We start from the raw sequence: 25,012 nt of genomic DNA, 5'->3' as shown, positions 1-25,012 counted from the left end.
GCTCAACTCTGTCCGCTCGTCCCCCGCCACCGGTTCCCTGCTCAACTCTGTCCGCTCGTCCCCCGCCACCGGTTCCCTGCTCAACTCTGTCCGCTCGTCCCCCGCCACCGGTTCCCTGCTCAACTCTGTCCGCTCGTCCCCCGCCACCGGTTCCCTGCTCAACTCTGTCCGCTCGTCCCCCGCCACCGGTTCCCTGCTCAACTCTGTCCGCTCGTCCCCCGCCACCGGTTCCCTGCTCAACTCTGTCCGCTCGTCCCCCGCCACCGGTTCCCTGCTCAACTCTGTCCGCTCGTCCCCCGCCACCGGTTCCCTGCTCAACTCTGTCCGCTCGTCCCCCGCCACCGGTTCCCTGCTCAACTCTGTCCGCTCGTCCCCCGCCACCGGTTCCCTGCTCAACTCTGTCCGCTCGTCCCCCGCCACAGGTTCCCTGCTCAACTCTGTCCGCTCGTCCCCCGCCACAGGTTCCCTGCTCAACTCTGTCCGCTCGTCCCCCGCCACAGGTTCCCTGCTCAACTCTGTCCGCTCGTCCCCCGCCACAGGTTCCCTGCTCAACTCTGTCCGCTCGTCCCCCGCCACAGGTTCCCTGCTCAACTCTGTCCGCTCGTCCCCCGCCACAGGTTCCCTGCTCAACTCTGTCCGCTCGTCCCCCGCCACAGGTTCCCTGCTCAACTCTGTCCGCTCGTCCCCCGCCACAGGTTCCCTGCTCAACTCTGTCCGCTCGTCCCCCGCCACAGGTTCCCTGCTCAACTCTGTCCGCTCGTCCCCCGCCACAGGTTCCCTGCTCAACTCTGTCCGCTCGTCCCCCGCCACAGGTTCCCTGCTCAACTCTGTCCGCTCGTCCCCCGCCACAGGTTCCCTGCTCAACTCTGTCCGCTCGTCCCCCGCCACAGGTTCCCTGCCGAGCTCTGTCCGCTCGTCCCCCGCCACAGGTTCCCTGCTCAACTCTGTCCGCTCGTCCCCCGCCACAGGTTCCCTGCTCAACTCTGTCCGCTCGTCCCCCGCCACAGGTTCCCTGCCGTGCTCTGTCCGCTCGTCCCCCGCCACAGGTTCCCTGCCGAGCTCTGTCCGCTCGTCCCCCGCCACAGGTTCCCTGCTCAACTCTGTCCGCTCGTCCCCCGCCACAGGTTCCCTGCTCAACTCTGTCCGCTCGTCCCCCGCCACAGGTTCCCTGCTCAACTCTGTCCGCTCGTCCCCCGCCACAGGTTCCCTGCTCAACTCTGTCCGCTCGTCCCCCGCCACAGGTTCCCTGCTCAACTCTGTCCGCTCGTCCCCCGCCAAAGGTTCCCTGCTCAACTCTGTCCGCTCGTCCCCCGCCACAGGTTCCCTGCTCAACTCTGTCCGCTCGTCCCCCGCCACAGGTTCCCTGCTCAACTCTGTCCGCTCGTCCCCCGCCACAGGTTCCCTGCTCACCTCTGTCCGCTCGTCCCCCGCCACAGGTTCCCTGCTCACCTCTGTCCGCTCGTCCCCCGCCACAGGTTCCCTGCTCACCTCTGTCCGCTCGTCCCCCGCCACAGGTTCCCTGCTCACCTCTGTCCGCTCGTCCCCCGCCACAGGTTCCCTGCTCACCTCTGTCCGCTCGTCCCCCGCCACAGGTTCCCTGCTCACCTCTGTCCGCTCGTCCCCCGCCACAGGTTCCCTGCTCACCTCTGTCCGCTCGTCCCCCGCCACAGGTTCCCTGCTCAACTCTGTCCGCTCGTCCCCCGCCACAGGTTCCCTGCTCAACTCTGTCCGCTCGTCCCCCGCCACAGGTTCCCTGCTCAACTCTGTCCGCTCGTCCCCCGCCACAGGTTCCCTGCTCAACTCTGTCCGCTCGTCCCCCGCCACAGGTTCCCTGCTCAACTCTGTCCGCTCGTCCCCCGCCACAGGTTCCCTGCTCAACTCTGTCCGCTCGTCCCCCGCCACAGGTTCCCTGCTCAACTCTGTCCGCTCGTCCCCCGCCACAGGTTCCCTGCTCAACTCTGTCCGCTCGTCCCCCGCCACAGGTTCCCTGCTCAACTCTGTCCGCTCGTCCCCCGCCACAGGTTCCCTGCTCAACTCTGTCCGCTCGTCCCCCGCCACAGGTTCCCTGCTCAACTCTGTCCGCTCGTCCCCCGCCACAGGTTCCCTGCTCAACTCTGTCCGCTCGTCCCCCGCCACAGGTTCCCTGCTCAACTCTGTCCGCTCGTCCCCCGCCACAGGTTCCCTGCTCAACTCTGTCCGCTCGTCCCCCGCCACAGGTTCCCTGCTCAACTCTGTCCGCTCGTCCCCCGCCACAGGTTCCCGCTCAACTCTGTCCGCTCGTCCCCCGCCACAGGTTCCCTGCTCAACTCTGTCCGCTCGTCCCCCGCCACAGGTTCCCTGCTCAACTCTGTCCGCTCGTTCCCCGCCACAGGTTCCCTGCTCAACTCTGGCTGCTCGTCCCCCGCCACAGGTTCCCTGCTCAACTCTGTCCGCTCGTCCCCCGCCACAGGTTCCCTGCTCAACTCTGTCCGCTCGTCCCCCGCCACAGGTTCCCTGCTCAACTCTGTCCGCTCGTCCCCCGCCACAGGTTCCCTGCTCAACTTTCTCTGCTCATCGCCTGCCACCGGTTCCCTGTCCGCCTCTCACCGCTTCGTTCTCTGTGCCTGTCCCCTGACACCAGTTCCCTGCTCACGTCTCTCTGCTCACCCCCCGCCACCGGTCTCCCAGCTCACCTCTCTCCGCTCATCCCCATATTTAGAGGCTGCAGTCAGTTGCAGTCAAGCAGCCTGTAAACAAATACAATAGAAACTAAAACAGACAGCGTGGAATGGAGAGCAGGGAGTATCAGCTACTTTCTTATTGTACACTATGGGTGACTCAGAGAGATGATTCTTCATGCACATGATTGGAGACCAATTGCGTTTTTTTCTCGCAGATGAAAAATCGCAGCCTGCTCCATTTTACTGCGGTCTCCGCACAGACAGCTTCCATTGAGGTCAATAGAAACCGTCCGACCCACCGCCCATCTGCAATTGACTTTGCGGATGGGCCGCGGATTCTACGGGAAAGGCAGGAGTTCTAAAAAAATTAATCTGTTTTGCGCATGTCCGACAGCGAGCCGTGTGGGCCATCAACAGTACAGAGGCTGGAAGATGACAGGTACACAGGGTCACCCTCCACGGTCAGGAATGGATTCCATAGGCGGAATCCAGACCAGCTGCGTGCATTCGGCATAACTCAGGCAACTCCTTTAAAGAAGAATGAAGTTAAAGTTTTAGAATGGCAAAGTTCTGCCCATAAAGGGGTTTTCCAGGCAGCACCGCTGTCACTGCCTGAGCACGCACACGTTGGAGCGGAAGCTGCTGCTGCTTCGTTCCTTCTGTAGTGGCCGACGCTCCCAATCGCAGGTGCAGCTCTCACTGTATCACTATGGAGTCACTGTGCCCCACTGTCATATACAAACTGTATCACTATGAAGTCACTGCGCCCCACTGTCACATACACACTGCATCACTATGGAGTCACTGCGCCCCACTGTCATATACACACTGTATCACTATGGAGTCACTGCACCCCACTGTCATATACACACTATCACTATGGAGTCACTGCGCCCCACTGTCATATACACACTATCACTATGGAGTCACTGCCCCCCACTGTCATATACACACTGTATCATTATGGAGTCACTGCCCCCCACTGTCATATACACACTGTATCACTATGGAGTCACTGCCCCCCCCTGTCATATACACACTGTAGTACTATGGAGTCACTGCGCCCCACTGTCATATACACACTGTATCACTATGGAGTCACTGCCCCCCACTGTCATATACACACTGTATCACTATGGAGTCACTGCCCCTCACTGTCATATACACACCGTATCACTATGGAGTCACTGCCCCCCACTGTCATATACACACTGTATCACTATATAGTCACTACCCCCCACTGTCATATACACACTGTATCACTATGAAGTCACTGCGCCCCACTGTCATATACACACTGTATCACTATGGAGTCACTGCCCCACTTTCACATACACACCATCACTATGGAGTCACTGCACCCCACTGTCATATACACACTATCACTATGGAGTCAATTGTGCCCCACTGTCATATACACACTATCACTATGGAGTCACTGCACCCCACTGTCATATACACACTATCACTATGGAGTCAATTGCGCCCCACTGTCATATACACACTATCACTATGGAGTCACTGCACCCCACTGTCATATAAACACTATCACTATGGAGTCACTGCGCCCCACTGTCATATACATACTATCACTATGGAGTCAATGCGCCCCACGGTCATATACACACTAACACTATGAAGTCACTGCCCCGCACTGTCATATACACACTGTATCACTATGGAGTCACTGCCCCCACTGTCATATACACCCTGTATCACTATGGAGTCACTGCGCCCCACTGTCACATACATATATACAGCATCACGTAAACACTATATCCCTCTGCAGTCCCAGCTTATAACTGTATCACCTTGCAGACACTGCCTCACTGCAGTCACTGCCACACTGTATCACTATGGAGTCACTGCACCCCACTGTCATATACACACTGTATCACTATGGAGTCACTGCGCCCCACTATCATATACACACTGTATGACTATGGAGTCACTGGCCCCCACTGTCATATACACACTGTATCACTATGGAGTCACTACCCACACTGTCATATACACACTGTATTACTATGGAGTCACTGCCCCCCACTGTCATATACACACTGTATCACTATGGAGTCACTGCGCCCCACTGTCATATACACACTGTATTACTATGGAGTCACTGCCCCCCACTGTCATATACACACTGTATCACTATGGAGTCACTGCGCCCCACTGTCATATACACACTGTATCACTATGGAGTCACTGCCCCCCACTGTCATATACACACTGTATCACTATGGAGTCACTGCCCCCACTGTCATATACACACTGTATCACTATGGAGTCACTGCCCCCCCCCCACTGTCATATACACACTGTATCACTATGGAGTCATTGCGCCCCACTGTCATATACACACTGTATCACTATGGTGTCACTGCGCCCCACTGTATCACTATGGAGTCACTGTGCCCCACTGTCATATACACACTGTATCACTGTAGATTCACTGCCTCACTTTCATATATACACTGTATCACTATCGAGTCACTTCCCCACAGTCATATACACACTGTATCACTATGGAGTCACTGCCCCCCACTGTCATACACACACTGTATCACTATGAAGTCACTGCGTCCCACAGTCATATACACACTGTATCACTATGGAGTCACTGCCCCACTGTCACATTCACACTGTATCACTATGGAGTCACTGCGCCCCACTGTCATATACACACTGTATCACTATGGAGTCACTGCGCCCCACTGTCATATACACCCTTTATCACTATGGAGTCACTGCCCCCCACTGTCATATACACTGTATCACTATGGAGTCACTGCCCCCCCACTGTCATTTTCACACTGTATCACTATGGAGTCACTGCCCCCCACTGTCATATACACGCTGTATCACTATGGAAATACTGGCGCCCACTGTCACACTGTATCACTATGGAGTCACTGCGCCCCACTGTCATTTTCACACTGTATCACTATGGAGTCACTGCCCCCCACTGTCATTTTCACACTGTATCACTATGGAGTCACTGCCCCCCACTGTCATATACACGCTGTATCACTATGGAAATACTGGCGCCCACTGTCACACTGTATCACTATGGAGTCACTGCGCCCCACTGTCATATACACACTGTATCACTATGGAGTCACTGTGCCCCACTGTCATATACACACTGTATCACTATGGAGTCACTGCCCCCCACTGTCATTTTCACACTGTATCACTATGGAGTCACTGCCCCCCACTGTCATATACACGCTGTATCACTATGGAAATACTGGCGCCCACTGTCACACTGAATCACTATGGAGTCACTGCGCCCCACTGTCATTTTCACACTGTATCACTATGGAGTCACTGCCCCCCACTGTCATTTTCACACTGTATCACTATGGAGTCACTGCCCCCCACTGTCATATACACGCTGTATCACTATGGCAATACTGGCGCCCACTGTCACACTGTATCACTATGGATTCACTGCGCCCCTCTGTCATATACACACTGTATCACTATGGAGTCACTGCGCTCCACTGTCATATACACCCTTTATCACTATGGAGTCACTGCGCCCCACTGTCATATACACACTGTATCACTATGGAGTCACTGCGCCCCACTGTCATATACACACTGTATCACTATGGAGTCACTGCCCCCCACTGTCATATACACACTGTATCACTATGGAGTCACTGCGCCCCACTGTCATATACACACTGTATCACTATGGAGTCACTGCCCCCACTGTCATATACACACTGTATCACTATGGAGTCACTGCCCCCCCCCCCCCACTGTCATATACACACTGTATCACTATGGAGTCATTGCGCCCCACTGTCATATACACACTGTATCACTATGGTGTCACTGCGCCCCACTGTATCACTATGGAGTCACTGTGCCCCACTGTCATATACACACTGTATCACTGTAGATTCACTGCCTCACTTTCATATATACACTGTATCACTATCGAGTCACTTCCCCACAGTCATATACACACTGTATCACTATGGAGTCACTGCCCCCCACTGTCATACACACACTGTATCACTATGAAGTCACTGCGTCCCACAGTCATATACACACTGTATCACTATGGAGTCACTGCCCCACTGTCACATTCACACTGTATCACTATGGAGTCACTGCGCCCCACTGTCATATACACACTGTATCACTATGGAGTCACTGCGCCCCACTGTCATATACACCCTTTATCACTATGGAGTCACTGCCCCCCACTGTCATATACACTGTATCACTATGGAGTCACTGCCCCCCCACTGTCATTTTCACACTGTATCACTATGGAGTCACTGCCCCCCACTGTCATATACACGCTGTATCACTATGGAAATACTGGCGCCCACTGTCACACTGTATCACTATGGAGTCACTGCGCCCCACTGTCATTTTCACACTGTATCACTATGGAGTCACTGCCCCCCACTGTCATTTTCACACTGTATCACTATGGAGTCACTGCCCCCCACTGTCATATACACGCTGTATCACTATGGAAATACTGGCGCCCACTGTCACACTGTATCACTATGGAGTCACTGCGCCCCACTGTCATATACACACTGTATCACTATGGAGTCACTGTGCCCCACTGTCATATACACACTGTATCACTATGGAGTCACTGCCCCCCACTGTCATTTTCACACTGTATCACTATGGAGTCACTGCCCCCCACTGTCATATACACGCTGTATCACTATGGAAATACTGGCGCCCACTGTCACACTGAATCACTATGGAGTCACTGCGCCCCACTGTCATTTTCACACTGTATCACTATGGAGTCACTGCCCCCCACTGTCATTTTCACACTGTATCACTATGGAGTCACTGCCCCCCACTGTCATATACACGCTGTATCACTATGGCAATACTGGCGCCCACTGTCACACTGTATCACTATGGATTCACTGCGCCCCTCTGTCATATACACACTGTATCACTATGGAGTCACTGCGCTCCACTGTCATATACACCCTTTATCACTATGGAGTCACTGCCCCCCACTGTCATATACACTGTATCACTATGGAGTCACTGCCCCCCACTGTCATATACACACTGTATCACTATGGAGTCACTTCCCCCCACTGTCATATACACACTGTATCACTATGGAGTCACTGCACACCACTGTCATATACACACTGTATCACTATGGAGTCACTGCCCCCCACTGTCATATACACACTGTATCACTATGGAGTCACTGCGCCCCAATGTCATATACACACTGTATCACTATGGAGTCACTGCGCCCCAATGTCATATACACACTGTATCACTATGGAGTCACTGCCCCCCACGTCATATACACACTGTATCACTATGGAGTCACTACCCCCCACTGTCATATACACACTGTATCACTAAGGAGTCACTGCGCCCCACTGTCATATACACACTGTATCACTATGGAGTCACTGCGCCCCACTTTCATATACACACTGTATCACTATGGAGTCACTGCGCCCCACTGTCATATACACACTGTATCACTATGGAGTCACTGCCCCCCACTGTCATATACACACTGTATTACTATGGAGTCACTGCCCCCCACTGTCATATACACACTGTATCACTAAGGAGTCACTGCCCCACTGTCACATTCACACTGTATCACTATGGAGTCACTGCGCCCCACTGTCATATACACCCTTTATCACTATGGAGTCACTGCCCCCCACTGTCATATACACTGTATCACTATGGAGTCACTGCCCCCCACTGTCATTTTCACACTGTATCACTATGGAGTCACTGCCCCCCACTGTCATATACACGCTGTATCACTATGGAAATACTGGCGCCCACTGTCACACTCTATCACTATGGAGTCACTGCGCCCCACTGTCATTTTCACACTGTATCACTATGGAGTCACTGCCCCCCACTGTCATTTTCACACTGTATCACTATGGAGTCACTGCCCCCCACTTTCATATACACACTATATCACTATGGAAATACTGGCGCCCACTGTCACACTGTATCACTATGGAGTCACTGCGCCCCACTGTCATATACACACTGTATCACTATGGAGTCACTGTGCCCCACTGTCATATACACACTGTATCACTATGGAGTCACTGCCCCCCACTGTCATTTTCACACTGTATCACTATGGAGTCACTGCCCCCCACTGTCATATACACGCTGTATCACTATGGAAATACTGGCGCCCACTGTCACACTGTATCACTATGGAGTCACTGCGCCCCACTGTCATTTTCACACTGTATCACTATGGAGTCACTGCCCCCCACTGTCATTTTCACACTGTATCACTATGGAGTCACTGCCCCCCACTGTCATATACACGCTGTATCACTATGGCAATTCTGGCGCCCACTGTCACACTGTATCACTATGGATTCACTGCGCCCCTCTGTCATATACACACTGTATCACTATGGAGTCACTGCGCTCCACTGTCATATACACCCTTTATCACTATGGAGTCACTGCCCCCCACTGTCATATACACTGTATCACTATGGAGTCACTGCCCCCCACTGTCATATACACACTGTATCACTATGGAGTCACTTCCCCCCACTGTCATATACACACTGTATCACTATGGAGTCACTGCACACCACTGTCATATACACACTGTATCACTATGGAGTCACTGCCCCCCACTGTCATATACACACTGTATCACTATGGAGTCACTGCGCCCCAATGTCATATACACACTGTATCACTATGGAGTCACTGCGCCCCAATGTCATATACACACTGTATCACTATGGAGTCACTGCGCCCCAATGTCATATACACACTGTATCACTATGGAGTCACTGCCCCCCACGTCATATACACACTGTATCACTATGGAGTCACTACCCCCCACTGTCATATACACACTGTATCACTAAGGAGTCACTGCGCCCCACTGTCATATACACACTGTATCACTATGCAGTCACTGCGCCCCACTGTCATATACACACTGTATCACTAAGGAGTCACTGCGCCCCACTGTCATATACACACTGTATCACTATGGAGTCACTGCCCCCCACTGTCATATACACACTGTATTACTATGGAGTCACTGCCCCCCACTGTCATATACACACTGTATCACTAAGGAGTCACTGCGCCCCACTGTCATATACACACTGTATCACTATGGAGTCACTGCGCCCCACTATCATATACACACTGTATCACTATGGAGTCACTGCACCCCACTGTCATATACACACTATCACTATGGAGTCACTGCGCCCCAATGTCATATACACACTGTATCACTATGGAGGCACTGCCCCCCCCCCCCCCCCACTGTCATATACACACTGTATCACTATGGAGTCATTGCGCCCCACTGTCATATACACATTGTATCACTATGGTGTCACTGCGCCCCACTGTATCACTATGGAGTCGCTGGCCCCCACTGTCATATACACACTGTATCACTATGGAGTCACTGCGTCCCACTGTCATATACACACTATTACTATGGAGTCACTGTCCCCCACTGTCATATACACACTGTACCACTGTGGAGTCACTGCCCCCCACTGTCATATACACACTATCACTATGGAGTCATTGCGCCCCACTGTCATATACACACTGTATCACTATGGTGTCACTGCGCCCCACTGTATCTCTATGGAGTCACTGGCCCCCACCGTCATATACACACTGTATCACTATGGAGTCACTGCGCCCCACTGTCATATACACACTGTATCACTATGGAGTCACTGCGCCCCACTGTGATATACACACTGTATCACTACGGAGTCACTGCACCCCACTGTCATATACACACTGTATCACTATGGAGTCACTGCCCCCCCACTGTATCACTATGGGGTCACTGCGCCCCACTATCATATACACACTGTATCACTATGGAGTCACTGGCCCCCACTGTCATATACACACTGTATCACTATGGAGTCACTACCCCCACTGTCATATACACACTGTATTACTATGGAGTCACTGCCCCCCACTGTCATATACACACTGTATCACTATGGAGTCACTGCGCCCCACTGTCATATACACACTGTATCACTATGGAGTCACTGCACCCCACTGTCATATACACACTGTATCACTATGGAGTCACTGCGCCCCACTGTCATATACACACTGTATCACTATGGAGTCACTGCCCCCCACTGTCATATACACACTGTATCACTATGGAGTCACTGCCCCCCACTGTCATATACACACTGTATCACTATGGAGTCACTGCGCGCCACTGTCATATACACACTGTATCACTATGGAGTCACTGCGCCCCACTGTCATATACACACTGTATCACTATGGAGTCACTGCCCCCACTGTCATATACACACTGTATCACTAAGGAGTCATTGCGCCCCACTGTCATATACACACTGTATCACTATGGAGTCACTGCCCCCCACTGTCATATACACACTGTATCACTATGGAGTCACTGCTCCCCACTGTCATTTACACACTATATCACTATGGAGTCACTGCGCCCCACTGTCATATACACACTGTATCACTATGGAGTCACTGCGCCCCACTGTCATATACACACTGTATCACTATGGAGTCACTGCGCCCCACTGTCATATACACACTGTATCACTATGGAGTCACTGCCCCCACTGTCATATACACACTGTATCACTATGGAGTCACTGACCCCCACTGTCATATACACACTGTATCACTATGGAGTCACTGACCCCCACTGTCATATACACACTGTATCACTATGGAGTCACTGCGCCCCACTGTCATATACACACTGTATCACTATGGAGTCACTGCGCCCCACTGTCATATACACCCTGTATCACTATGGAGTCACTGCGCCCCACTGTCATATACACCCTGTATCACTATGGAGTCACTGCCCCCCACTGTCATATACACACTGTATCACTATGGAGTCACTGCACCCCACTGTCATATACACACTGTATCACTAAGGAGTCACTGCGCCCCACTGTCATATACACACTGTATCACTATGGAGTCACTGCGCCCCACTGTCATATACACACTGTATCACTATGGAGTCACTGCGCCCCACTGTCATATACACACTGTATCACTATGGAGTCACTGCGCCCCACTGTCATATACACACTGTATCACTATGGAGTCACTGCGCCCCACTGTCATATACACACTGTATCACTATGGAGTCACTGCCCCCCACTGTCATATACACACTGTATCACTATGGAGTCACTGCGCCCCACTGTCATATACACACTGTATCACTATGGAGTCACTGCCCCCCACTGTCATATACACACTGTATCACTATGGAGTCACTGCCCCCACTGTCATATACACACTGTATGACTATGGAGTCACTGCGCCCCACTGTCATATACACACTGTATCACTAAGGAGTCATTGCGCCCCCACTGTCATATACACACTGTATCACTATGGAGTCACTGCCCCCCCCCCACTGTCATATACACACTGTATCACTATGGAGTCATTGCGCCCCACTGTCATATACACACTGTATCACTATGGTGTCACTGCGCCTCACTGTATCACTATGGAGTCACTGTGCCCCACTGTCATATACACACTGTATCACTGTAGATTCACTGCCTCACTTTCATATATACACTGTATCACTATCGAGTCACTTCCCCACAGTCATATACACACTGTATCACTATGGAGTCACTGCCCCCCACTGTCATACACACACTGTATCACTATGAAGTCACTGCGTCCCACAGTCATATACACACTGTATCACTATGGAGTCACTGCCCCACTGTCACATTCACACTGTATCACTATGGAATCACTGCGCCCCACTGTCATATACACACTGTATCACTATGGAGTCACTGCGCCCCACTGTCATATACACCCTTTATCACTATGGAGTCACTGCCCCCCACTGTCATATACACTGTATCACTATGGAGTCACTGCCCCCCACTGTCATTTTCACACTGTATCACTATGGAGTCACTGCCCCCCACTGTCATATACACGCTGTATCACTATGGAAATACTGGCGCCCACTGTCACACTGTATCACTATGGAGTCACTGCGCCCCACTGTCATTTTCACACTGTATCACTATGGAGTCACTGCCCCCCACTGTCATTTTCACACTGTATCACTATGGAGTCACTGCCCCCCACTGTCATATACACGCTGTATCACTATGGAAATACTGGCGCCCACTGTCACACTGTATCACTATGGAGTCACTGCGCCCCACTGTCATATACACACTGTATCACTATGGAGTCACTGTGCCCCACTGTCATATACACACTGTATCACTATGGAGTCACTGCCCCCCACTGTCATTTTCACACTGTATCACTATGGAGTCACTGCCCCCCACTGTCATATACACGCTGTATCACTATGGAAATACTGGCGCCCACTGTCACACTGTATCACTATGGAGTCACTGCGCCCCACTGTCATTTTCACACTGTATCACTATGGAGTCACTGCCCCCCACTGTTATTTTCACACTGTATCACTATGGAGTCACTGCCCCCCACTGTCATATACACGCTGTATCACTATGGAAATACTGGCGCCCACTGTCACACTGTATCACTATGGATTCACTGCGCCCCTCTGTCATATACACCCTTTATCACTATGGAGTCACTGCCCCCCACTGTCATACACACTGTATCACTATGGAGTCACTGCGCCCCACTGTCATATACACACCGTATCACTATGGAGTCACTGCCCCCCACTGTCATATACACACTGTATCACTATGGAGTCACTGCCCCCACTGTCATATACACACTGTATCACTATGGAGTCACTGCGCCCCACTGTCATATACACCCTGTATCACTATGGAGTCACTGCGCCCCACTGTCATATACACCCTGTATCACTATGGAGTCACTGCCCCCCACTGTTATATACACACTGTATCACTATGGAGTCACTGCACCCCACTGTCATATACACACTGTATCACTAAGGAGTCACTGCGCCCCACTGTCATATACACACTGTATCACTATGGAGTCACTGCGCCCCACTGTCATATACACACTGTATCACTATGGAGTCACTGCGCTCCACTGTCATATACACACTGTATCACTATGGAGTCACTGCGCCCCACTGTCATATACACACTGTATCACTATGGAGTCACTGCGCCCCACTGTCATATACACACTGTATCACTATGGAGTCACTGCCCCCCACTGTCATATACACACTGTATCACTATGGAGTCACTGCGCCCCACTGTCATATACACACTGTATCACTATGGAGTCACTGCCCCCCACTGTCATATACACACTGTATCACTATGGAGTCACTGCCCCCACTGTCATATACACACTGTATCACTATGGAGTCACTGCGCCCCACTGTCATATACACACTGTATCACTAAGGAGTCATTGCGCCCCCACTGTCATATACACACTGTATCACTATGGAGTCACTGCCCCCCCCCCCACTGTCATATACACACTGTATCACTATGGAGTCATTGCGCCCCACTGTCATATACACACTGTATCACTATGGTGTCACTGCGCCTCACTGTATCACTATGGAGTCACTGTGCCCCATTGTCATATACACACTGTATCACTGTAGATACACTGCCTCACTTTCATATATACACTGTATCACTATCGAGTCACTTCCCCACAGTCATATACACACTGTATCACTATGGAGTCACTGCCCCCCACTGTCATACACACACTGTATCACTATGAAGTCACTGCGTCCCACAGTCATATACACAGTGTATCACTATGGAGTCACTGCCCCACTGTCACATTCACACTGTATCACTATGGAGTCACTGCGCCCCACTGTCATATACACACTGTATCACTATGGAGTCACTGCGCCCCACTGTCATATACACCCTTTATCACTATGGAGTCACTGCCCCCCACTGTCATATACACTGTATCACTATGGAGTCACTGCCCCCCACTGTCATTTTCACACTGTATCACTATGGAGTCACTGCCCCCCACTGTCATATACACGCTGTATCACTATGGAAATACTGGCGCCCACTGTCACACTGTATCACTATGGAGTCACTGCGCCCCACTGTCATTTTCACACTGTATCACTATGGAGTCACTGCCCCCCACTGTCATTTTCACACTGTATCACTATGGAGTCACTGCCCCCCACTGTCATATACACGCTGTATCACTATGGAAATACTGGCACCCACTGTCACACTGTATCACTATGGAGTCACTGCGCCCCACTGTCATATACACACTGTATCACTATGGAGTCACTGCTCCCCACTGTCATATACACACTATATCACTATGGAGTCACTGCGCCCCACTGTCATATACACACTGTATCACTATGGAGTCACTGCGCCCCACTGTCATATACACACTGTATCACTATGGAGTCACTGCGCCCCACTGTCATATGCACACTGTATCACTATGGTGTCACTGCGCCCCACTGTATCTCTATGGAGTCACTGACCCCCACCGTCATATACACACTGTATCACTATGTAGTCACTGCGCCCCACTGTCATATACACACTGTATCACTATGGAGTCACTGCGCCCCACTGTGATATACACACTGTATCACTATGGAGTCACTGCACCCCACTGTCATATACACACTGTATCACTATGGAGTCACTGCCCCCCCACTGTATCACTATGGAGTCACTGCGCCCCACTATCATATACACACTGTATTACTATGGAGTCACTGGCCCCCACTGTCATATACACACTGTATCACTATGGAGTCACTACCCCCACTGTCATATACACACTGTATTACTATGGAGTCACTGCCCCCCACTGTCATATACACACTGTATCACTATGGAGTCACTGCGCCCCACTGTCATATACACACTGTATCACTATGGAGTCACTGCACCCCACTGTCATATACACACTGTATCACTATGGAGTCACTGCGCCCCACTGTCATATACACACTGTATCACTATGGAGTCACTGCCCCCCACTGTCATATACACACTGTATCACTATGGAGTCACTGCGCCCCACTGTCATATGCACACTGTATCACTATGGTGTCACTGCGCCCCACTGTATCTCTATGGAGTCACTGACCCCCACCGTCATATACACACTGTATCACTATGTAGTCACTGCGCCCCACTGTCATATACACACTGTATCACTATGGAGTCACTGCGCCCCACTGTGATATACACACTGTATCACTATGGAGTCACTGCACCCCACTGTCATATACACACTGTATCACTATGGAGTCACTGCCCCCCCACTGTATCACTATGGAGTCACTGCGCCCCACTATCATATACACACTGTATTACTATGGAGTCACTGGCCCCCACTGTCATATACACACTGTATCACTATGGAGTCACTACCCCCACTGTCATATACACACTGTATTACTATGGAGTCACTGCCCCCCACTGTCATATACACACTGTATCACTATGGAGTCACTGCGCCCCACTGTCATATACACACTGTATCACTATGGAGTCACTGCACCCCACTGTCATATACACACTGTATCACTATGGAGTCACTGCGCCCCACTGTCATATACACACTGTATCACTATGGAGTCACTGCCCCCCACTGTCATATACACACTGTATCACTATGGAGTCACTGCCCCCCACTGTCATATACACACTGTATCACTATGGAGTCACTGCCCCCCACTGTCATATACACACTGTATCACTATGGAGTCACTGCGCCCCACTGTCATATACACACTGTATCACTATGGAGTCACTGCCCCCACTGTCATATACACACTGTATCACTAAGGAGTCATTGCGCCCCACTGTCATATACACACTGTATCACTATGGAGTCACTGCCCCCCACTGTCATATACACACTGTATCACTATGGAGTCACTGCTCCCCACTGTCATATACACACTATATCACTATGGAGTCACTGCGCCCCACTGTCATATACACACTGTATCACTATGGAGTCACTGCGCCCCACTGTCATATACACACTGTATCACTATGGAGTCACTGCGCCCCACTGTCATATACACACTGTATCACTATGGAGTCACTGCCCCCACTGTCATATACACACTGTATCACTATGGAGTCACTGACCCCCACTGTCATATACACACTGTATCACTATGGAGTCACTGACCCCCACTGTCATATACACACTGTATCACTATGGAGTCACTGCGCCCCACTGTCATATACACACTGTATCACTATGGAGTCACTGCGCCCCACTGTCATATACACCCTGTATCACTATGGAGTCACTGCGCCCCACTGTCATATACACCCTGCATCACTATGAAGTCACTGCCCCCCACTGTCATATACACACTGTATCACTATGGAGTCACTGCACCCCACTGTCATATACACACTGTATCACTAAGGAGTCACTGCGCCCCACTGTCATATACACACTGTATCACTATGGAGTCACTGCGCCCCACTGTCATATACACACTGTATCACTATGGAGTCACTGCGCCCCACTGTCATATACACACTGTATCACTATGGAGTCACTGCGCCCCACTGTCATATACACACTGTATCACTATGGAGTCACTGCGCCCCATTGTCATATACACACTGTATCACTATGGAGTCACTGCGCCCCACTGTCATATACACACTGTATCACTATGGAGTCACTGCCCCCCACTGTCATATACACACTGTATCACTATGGAGTCACTGCCCCCACTGTCATATACACACTGTATCACTATGGAGTCACTGCCCCCCACTGTCATATACACACTGTATCACTATGGAGTCACTGCGCCCCACTGTCATATACACACTGTATCACTATGGAGTCACTGCACCCCACTGTCATATACACACTGTATCACTAAGGAGTCACTGCCCCCCACTGTCATATACACACTATTACTATGGAGTCACTGCCCCCACTGTCATACACACACTGTATCACTATGGAGTCACTGCCCCCCACTGTCATATACACTGTATCACTATGGAGTCACTGCCCCCCACTGTCATATACACACTGTATTACTATGGAGTCACTGTGCCCCACTGTCACATACACACTGTATCACTATGGAGTCACTGCACCCCACTGTCATATACACACTGTATCACTATGGAGTCACTGCCCCCCACTGTCATATACACACTGTATCACTATGGAGTCACTGCCCCCCACTGTCATATACACACTATTACTATGGAGTCACTGCGCCCCACTGTCATATACACACTGTATCACTATGGAGTCACTGCGCCCCACTGTCATATACACACTGTATCACTATGGAGTCACTGCCCCCCACTGTCATATACACACTGTATCACTATGGAGTCACTGCGCCCCACTGTCATATACACACTGTATCACTATGGAGTCACTGCCCCCCACTGTCATATACACACTGTATCACTATGGAGTCACTGCGCCCCACTGTCATATACACACTGTATCACTATGGAGTCACTGCCCCCACTGTCATATACACACTGTATCACTAAGGAGTCATTGCGCCCCACTGTCATATACACACTGTATCACTATGGAGTCACTGTGCCCCACTGTCATATACACACTGTATCACTATGGAGTCACTGCACCCCACTGTCATATACACACTGTATCACTAAGGAGTCACTGCCCCCCACTGTCATATACACACTATCACTAAGGAGTCACTGCCCCCCACTGTCATATACACACTATTACTATGGAGTCACTGCCCCCCACTGTCATATACACACTGTATCACTATGGAGTCACTGCGCCCCACTGTCATATACACAGTGTATTACTATGGAGTCACTGACCCCCACTGTCATATACACACTGTATCACTATGGAGTCACTGCCCCCCACTGTCATATACACACTGTATCACTATGGAGTCACTGCCCCCCACTGTCATATACACACTATCACTATGGAGTCACTGCGCCCCACTGTCATATACACACTGTATCACTATGGAGTCACTGCGCCCCACTGTCATATACACACTGTATCACTATGGAGTCACTGCACCCCACTGTCATATACACACTGTATCACTAAGGAGTCACTGCCCCCCACTGTCATATACACACTATTACTATGGAGTCACTGCCCCCACTGTCATACACACACTGTATCACTATGGAGTCACTGCCCCCCACTGTCATATACACTGTATCACTATGGAGTCACTGCCCCCCACTGTCATATACACACTGTATTACTATGGAGTCACTGTGCCCCACTGTCACATACACACTGTATCACTATGGAGTCACTGCACCCCACTGTCATATACACACTGTATCACTATGGAGTCACTGCCCCCCACTGTCATATACACACTGTATCACTATGGAGTCACTGCCCCCCACTGTCATATACACACTATTACTATGGAGTCACTGCGCCCCACTGTCATATACACACTGTATCACTATGGAGTCACTGCGCCCCACTGTCATATACACACTGTATCACTATGGAGTCACTGCCCCCCACTGTCATATACACACTGTATCACTATGGAGTCACTGCGCCCCACTGTCATATACACACTGTATCACTATGGAGTCACTGCCCCCCACTGTCATATACACACTGTATCACTATGGAGTCACTGCGCCCCACTGTCATATACACACTGTATCACTATGGAGTCACTGCCCCCACTGTCATATACACACTGTATCACTAAGGAGTCATTGCGCCCCACTGTCATATACACACTGTATCACTATGGAGTCACTGTGCCCCACTGTCATATACACACTGTATCACTATGGAGTCACTGCACCCCACTGTCATATACACACTGTATCACTAAGGAGTCACTGCCCCCCACTGTCATATACACACTATCACTAAGGAGTCACTGCCCCCCACTGTCATATACACACTATTACTATGGAGTCACTGCCCCCCACTGTCATATACACACTGTATCACTATGGAGTCACTGCGCCCCACTGTCATATACACAGTGTATTACTATGGAGTCACTGACCCCCACTGTCATATACACACTGTATCACTATGGAGTCACTGCCCCCCACTGTCATATACACACTGTATCACTATGGAGTCACTGCCCCCCACTGTCATATACACACTGTATCACTATGGAGTCACTGCGCCCCACTGTCATATACACACTGTATCACTATGGAGTCACTGCCCCCCACTGTCATATACACACTGTATCACTATGGAGTCACTGCGCCCCACTGTCATATACACACTGTATCACTATGGAGTCACTGCCCCCACTGTCATATACACACTGTATCACTAAGGAGTCATTGCGCCCCACTGTCATATACACACTGTATCACTATGGAGTCACTGCGCCCCACTGTCATATACACACTGTATCACTATGGAGTCACTGTGCCCCACTGTCATATACACACTGTATCACTATGGAGTCACTGCACCCCACTGTCATATACACACTGTATCACTAAGGAGTCACTGCCCCCCACTGTCATATACACACTATCACTAAGGAGTCACTGCGCCCCACTGTCATATACACACTGTATCACTATGGAGTCACTGCCCCCCACTGTCATATACACACTATTACTATGGAGTCACTGCCCCCCACTGTCATATACACACTGTATCACTATGGAGTCACTGCGCCCCACTGTCATATACACAGTGTATTACTATGGAGTCACTGACCCCCACTGTCATATACACACTGTATCACTATGGAGTCACTGCCCCCCACTGTCATATACACACTGTATCACTATGGAGTCACTGCCCCCCACTGTCATATACACTGTATCACTATGGAGTCACTGCACCCCACTGTCATATACACACTGTATCACTATGGAGTCACTGCCCCCCACTGTCATATACACACTATTACTATGGAGTCACTGCCCCCCACTGTCATATACACACTATTACTATGGAGTCACTGCCCCCCACTGTCATATACACACTGTATCACTATGGAGTCACTGCGCCCCACTGTCATATACACAGTGTATTACTATGGAGTCACTGACCCCCACTGTCATATACACACTGTATCACTATGGAGTCACTGCCCCCCACTGTCATATACACACTGTATCACTATGGAGTCACTGCCCCCCACTGTCATATACACTGTATCACTATGGAGTCACTGCACCCCACTGTCATATACACACTGTATTACTATGGAGTCACTGTGCCCCACTGTCACATACACACTGTATCACTATGGAGTCACTGCACCCCACTGTCATATACACACTGTATCACTATGGAGTCACTGCCCCCCACTGTCATATACACACTGTATCACTATGGAGTCACTGCCCCCCACTGTCATATACACACTATTACTATGGAGTCACTGCGCCCCACTGTCATATACACACTGTATCACTATGGAGTCACTGCGCCCCACTGTCATATACACAGTGTATTACTATGGAGTCACTGACCCCCACTGTCATATACACACTGTATCACTATGGAGTCACTGCCCCCCACTGTCATATACACACTATCACTATGGAGTCACTGCCCCCCACTGTCATATACACACTGTATCACTATGGAGTCACTGCCCCCCACTGTCATATACACACTGTATCACTATGGAGTCACTGCCCCCCACTGTCATATACACACTGTATCACTATGGAGTCACTGCGCCCCACTGTCATATACACACTGTATCACTATGGAGTCACTGCGCCCCACTGTCATATACACACTGTATCACTATGGAGTCACTGCCCCCCACTGTCATATACACACTGTATCACTATGGAGTCACTGCGCCCCACTGTCATATACACACTGTATCACTATGGAGTCACTGCCCCCACTGTCATATACACACTGTATCACTAAGGAGTCATTGCGCCCCACTGTCATATACACACTGTATCACTATGGAGTCACTGTGCCCCACTGTCATATACACACTGTATCACTATGGAGTCACTGCACCCCACTGTCATATACACACTGTATCACTAAGGAGTCACTGCCCCCCACTGTCATATACACACTGTATCACTATGGAGTCACTGCGCCCCACTGTCATATACACACTGTATCACTATGGAGTCACTGCGCCCCACTGTCATATACACACTGTATCACTATGGAGTCACTGCTCCCCACTGTCATATACACACTGTATCACTATGGAGTCACTGCGCCCCACTGTCATATACACACTATCACTAAGGAGTCACTGCCCCCCACTGTCATATACACACTATCACTAAGGAGTCACTGCCCCCCACTGTCATATACACACTATTACTATGGAGTCACTGCCCCCCACTGTCATATACACACTGTATCACTATGGAGTCACTGCGCCCCACTGTCATATACACACTGTATCACTATGGAGTCACTGCCCCCCACTGTCATATACACACTGTATCACTATGGAGTCACTGCCCCCCACTGTCATATACACACTGTATCACTATGGAGTCACTGCACCCCACTGTCATATACACATTGTATCACTATGGAGTCACTGCGCCCCACTGTCATATACACAGTGTATTACTATGGAGTCACTGACCCCCACTGTCATATACACACTGTATCACTATGGAGTCACTGCCCCCCACTGTCATATACACACTGTATCACTATGGAGTCACTGCGCCCCACTGTCATATACACACTATCACTAAGGAGTCACTGCCCCCCACTGTCATATACACACTATTACTATGGAGTCACTGCCCCCCACTGTCATATACACACTGTATCACTATGGAGTCACTGCCCCCCACTGTCATATACACACTGTATCACTATGGAGTCACTGCCCCCCACTGTCATATACACTCTGTATCACTATGGAGTCTCACACTCCGCAGTGCCCCCATAGAATAGTTTGTCCTCTTCCCGCCACACACCTGAGAAACCAGACAGACCCACGTGACTTTACTCTGCACAGACAGATCCGGGGAGGGTCTTTCACCTGATTGGCTATAGCCGGTCACCTACTCGCTTCTAATTGGCTGAAACAGCCGTCTGTTAATTCCTGCTTCTGTTCTGCGAGTGACCGGTATGTAGGTTAACGCATTCGGTCCTGGAACTTGGCCGTCCAGCCCAACCTGTCGGCGCAGTACAGAAGCTGTTAAACTGCTATTAACCCCTTATAGACAAGCATGCTGCCCAACTGGCTAATATAAGCCTGTCCTGTGATACCGTCTACTGATCTGTGTATCTAAGCCTGTCCTGTGATACCGTCTACTGATCTGTGTATCTAAGCCTGACCTGTGATACCGTCTGCTGATCTGTGTATCTAAGCCTGACCTGTGATACCGTCTGCTGATTTTTGTATCTAAGCCTGTCCCGTGATACCTTATACTGATCTGTGCATCCAAGCCTGTCCTGTGATACGGTCTGCTGATCAGTGTATCTAAGCCTGCCCTGTGATACTGCCTGCTGATCAGTGTTTCTAAGCCTGTCCTGTGATACGGTCTGCTGATCTGTGATACCGTCTGCTGATCTGTGTATCTAAGCCTGTGCTGTAATACTGTCTGCTGATCTGTGTATCTAAGCCTGCCCTGTGATACCGTCCGTTGATCTGTGTATCTAAGCCTGCCCTGTGATACCGTCCGTTGATCTGTGTATCTAAGCCTGCCCTGTGATACCGTCCGTTGATCTGTGTATCTAAGCCTGCCCTGTGATACCGTCCGTTGATCTGTGTATCTAAGCCTGCCCTGTGATACCGTCCGTTGATCTGTGTATCTAAGCCTGTCCTGTGATACCGTCTGCTGATCTGTGTATCTAAGCCTGCGCTGTGATACCGTCTGCTGATCTGTGTATCTAAGCCTGCGCTGTGATACCGTCTGCTGATCTGTGTATCTAAGCCTGCGCTGTGATACCGTCTGCTGATCTGTGTATCTAAGCCTGCGCTGTGATACCGTCTGCTGATCTGTGTATCTAAGCCTGCGCTGTGATACCGCCTGCTGATCTGTGTATCTAAGCCTGCGCTGTGATACCGCCTGCTGATCTGTGTATCTAAGCCTATCCTGTGATACCGCCTGCTGATCTGTGTATCTAAGCATGCCCTATGATACCGTCCGTTGATCGGTGTATCTAAGCCTGCCCTGTGATACCGTCTGCTGATCTGTGTATCTAAGCCTGCCCTGTGATACCGTCTGCTGATCCGTGTATCTAAGCCTGCCCTGTGATACTGCCTGCTGATCAGTATATCTAAGCCTGTCCTGTGATACGGTCTGCTGATCTGTGTATCTAAGCCTGTGCTGTAATACCGTCTGCTGATCTGTGTATCTAAGCCTGTGCTGTAATACTGTCTGCTGATCTGTGTATTTAAGCCTGCCCTGTGATACCGCCTGCTGATCTGTGTATCTAAGCCTGCCCTGTGATACCGTCCGTTGATCTGTGTATCTAAGCCTGTCCTGTGATGCCGCCTGCACTGATCTGTGTATCTAAGCCTGTCCTGTGATACCGCCTGCTGATCTGTGTATCTAAGCCTGTCCTGTGATGCCGCCCGCACTGATCTGTGTATCCAAGCCTGTCCTGTGATGCCGCCTGCACTGATCTGTGTATCCAAGCCTGTCCTGTGATGCCGCCCGCACTGATCTGTGTATCTAAGCCTGCCCTGTGATACCGTCCGTTGATCTGTGTATCTAAGCCTGTCCTGTGATGCTGCCTGCACTGATCTGTGTATCTAAGCCTGTCCTGTGATACCGCCTGCTGATCTGTGTATCTAAGCCTGTCCTGTGATGCCGCCCGCACTGATCTGTGTATCCAAGCCTGTCCTGTGATGCCGCCTGCACTGATCTGTGTATCCAAGCCTGTCCTGTGATGCCGCCTGCACTGATCTGTGTATCCAAGCCTGTCCTGTGATGCCGCCCGCACTGATCTGTGTATCCAAGCCTGCCCTGTGATACCGTCTGCTGATCTGTGTATCCAAGCCTGCCCTGTGATACCGTCTGCTGATCTGTGTATCTAAGCCTGCGCTGTGATACCGTCTGCTGATCTGTGTATCTAACCCTGCCCTGTGATACCGCCCGCTGATCTGTGTGTCTCAGGGCTCCTGCTCACTTGTGTTTTTCTTGCTCGTTTTTTTCACACGATTGTCAGTGGGACTTTCTAATGTTAAAAACGCACAAAAATTGCGAAGCGCCAACTTGTGATGCATTTTTAACAGTAGAAAGGCCGCCTGCAGAGGGGATCCGACCCGTGCCCCTGCAGTGAGCAGTGCGGCTCACCTTCTTCTGCGTCTTCTCTCTGTGATGTGACGGGGAAAAAGTCCCATTGACAATCGCAAGAAAACCGCAAGTGTGCAGGAGCCCTAA

At 50.6% G+C, this 25,012-nt stretch overlaps 1 protein-coding gene across 2 annotated transcripts in view; it reads right to left on the bottom strand.

Annotated features, from left to right (window-relative positions):
• B3GNTL1 (UDP-GlcNAc:betaGal beta-1,3-N-acetylglucosaminyltransferase like 1) overlaps nt 1–22,640 on the bottom strand; it is a 248,182-nt gene extending 225,542 nt beyond the window's left edge. For both annotated transcript variants that reach the window (XM_066585849.1, XM_066585850.1), the window contains exon 1: nt 22,595–22,640. The gene's annotated coding sequence lies outside the window, so the exon portion shown is untranslated. The remainder of the gene's footprint in view (nt 1–22,594) is intronic.
• Nucleotides 22,641–25,012: the final 2,372 nt, after the last annotated feature.

The sequence above is a fragment of the Eleutherodactylus coqui genome, chromosome 13 (genome assembly GCF_035609145.1).
Source record: "Eleutherodactylus coqui strain aEleCoq1 chromosome 13, aEleCoq1.hap1, whole genome shotgun sequence".
Lineage (NCBI taxonomy): Eukaryota > Metazoa > Chordata > Amphibia > Anura > Eleutherodactylidae > Eleutherodactylus > Eleutherodactylus coqui.
This window is presented reverse-complemented; position numbering and strand designations above follow the sequence as displayed.